Below are 2092 nucleotides of genomic sequence, written 5' to 3'. Positions count from 1 at the left end.
AAGTACTTGTGTTAAAAACTACTCTGGTAAAAGTTGAAGTACTGGTTCAACTTCTGTACTCAAGTAAAAGTAAAAAAGTACAGGCTCTGAAATCTACTCAAAGTAAGAAAGTAAAAGTAGTTTTTTGGAGGACGTTTCTACCTCTTTCTTACATCTTTCTCCATCTGAGTGAAGTTATCACTCATTCTTTGCTCTCCCTTAAAATACAGCAGCTGTTCTTTTAGCTAGCAGACACACTGTGTGACAAAATGCACACACTTTTTTTGTCCTCTACGTTTTCTGTCATTTATTTTCCTCACCGTTCCGGCGTGCGGCCTCTATAAGCGCAACTTCCTCTGGCTCTTTCCGGTCTCCGAGCGAGCGTTGGAGGAGCCTCTCCCTCTACCGTGTGGGGTGTCTGTTCCCTCCCTGCCACCCTGTTGTTGCGACTTCCAAGAAAAAAACCACTCACAATCACAAGCCGGCTCCCGCACTGACTGGAAATGCAAACGTTTCTCAGATGCATTAAACCTAAAGTAACGAGCTTGTTTTGAAAATGTAAGAAGTAGAAAGTACAGATACTTGTGTAAAAATGTAGTGAGTAAAAGTAAAAAGTTGTCAGAAAAATAAATACTCAAGTAAAGTACAGATACCTGAAAAATCTACTTAAGTACAGTAACGAAGTATTTGTACTTCATTACTGTCCACCACTGAAACTCACAATATAGTTTTAGCTAGTTATCATTTTTTCCTTTTAATTATCATTTTTATTTATTTTAGATGGGCTATTTATCCATTTCCCATTCTTTGCAAATTTATTTTTTGATCTCAAAGGGAAAAAATAAATCTAATTTGTTTTACATTGTATGGATTTGGAGAAAATTTAAAAAGAAAATAAAAAAAAATACCTGGTCTTTGTTTTTAAATATTCGTTTTTGAAATGGAAAAATGAATGACCAAAAAGTACATAGACAGCAGAGCCTCTTTTAAAATAAATTCCTATTAATTATTCTCTGCCTGTTATGTACTTCCTGCATGTTATCTTTCCACTTGTGGATTAGCAGGCAGCTGAAGCTTTCACACGCAGCCAACTAAAGTTTAACCAATCACGTAGTCTAACTTGAGTCGATCAGTGGCAGCAGCCCCTGTAGTGTCCGTCTCCATGGGTGTGTCCTGCCAAAGCCTCATCATGTTTGGTCCGCCTGCTGAGTATCTCATAAGAACAGTTGTCGTCGCAGCAACTGGACGTACTCAGTGAGGTCTTTGCGATCTCAAACTGTAAAGTTTCTCTGAAGAACCAGTACCCTCCTTTGTTCTTTTTAAAAACTGTCAACATCACTTTCTTCATTTGTGTGTTGTTAGTGATGAGTTAACAGCACACTATCTGGATGGGAAACTTGCTGAGCCCTTTCCTCCACACTCTGCTCTCTAACTGCACCTCATAGCAATATAAGACCTCTTCCCCACACTCAAATCGAAAGTGGGAGAAGGCAATGGGGGAGAAGTCAGCATCACGGCCAACAGGTACCAAGCTCTCTCATCATTCAGCTCCTCTTGCTTTTCCCTCTTCTTCCACCCCTGCTTGCTCTGCTCATACAGCGTCTGCATGTTGGCTCTGGTGAGTTTGAAAGCCCATCCACAGAGACTGTGTGGAGCGCAGTTACTCATTTACACTCTATCTGCAGGTTTCAGCCTATTTCTATTATATTTTGTAAAAGCTGGGAAGGCAGCCAGTGGGTCTTCAAGCTTATTGGCTGCATCTACACACAGCGTCCATAGCTGCCGTCTCCTCCAGATGTCTTGCTTTCTTCTCCTTTGCTTTGTTGGACTTCCTCCCCATTTTGCTGCCGTATCTGCTCAATGCCGTTTTGGAGGGGTTTCTGTGTCCCAGTGATCCCAATAGCTATGTTGTCCAGGGGCTTGTCCCATAGAGTCCCATATGTTTTTGGGGGGGGTTTGAGTATGATAGTGGGACAAATAGAAGTAAGTGTCTTGTTGTGGATGATGAAAAAATGTGCGGAACACTTCCCAAATGGAAAACCACCAACATCAAAGTCCACCTGAGAAGTGCACACAAGGCGGCTACAGAAACCCAAAGAGAGGAAAAAGTCCC

General features: G+C 41.5%; 1 pseudogene; it reads right to left on the bottom strand.

Annotated features, from left to right (window-relative positions):
• Window positions 1-1108: 1108 nt before the first annotated feature.
• On the bottom strand, window positions 1109-1819 carry LOC115787514 (N-alpha-acetyltransferase 40 pseudogene; annotated as a pseudogene).
• Between the last annotated feature and the right edge of the window lie 273 nt (window positions 1820-2092).

This window comes from Archocentrus centrarchus, chromosome 10 (genome assembly GCF_007364275.1).
Source record: "Archocentrus centrarchus isolate MPI-CPG fArcCen1 chromosome 10, fArcCen1, whole genome shotgun sequence".
NCBI lineage: Eukaryota > Metazoa > Chordata > Actinopteri > Cichliformes > Cichlidae > Archocentrus > Archocentrus centrarchus.
Note: the sequence above shows the minus strand (reverse complement) of the source record. Positions and strands in the feature narration are given on the sequence as shown.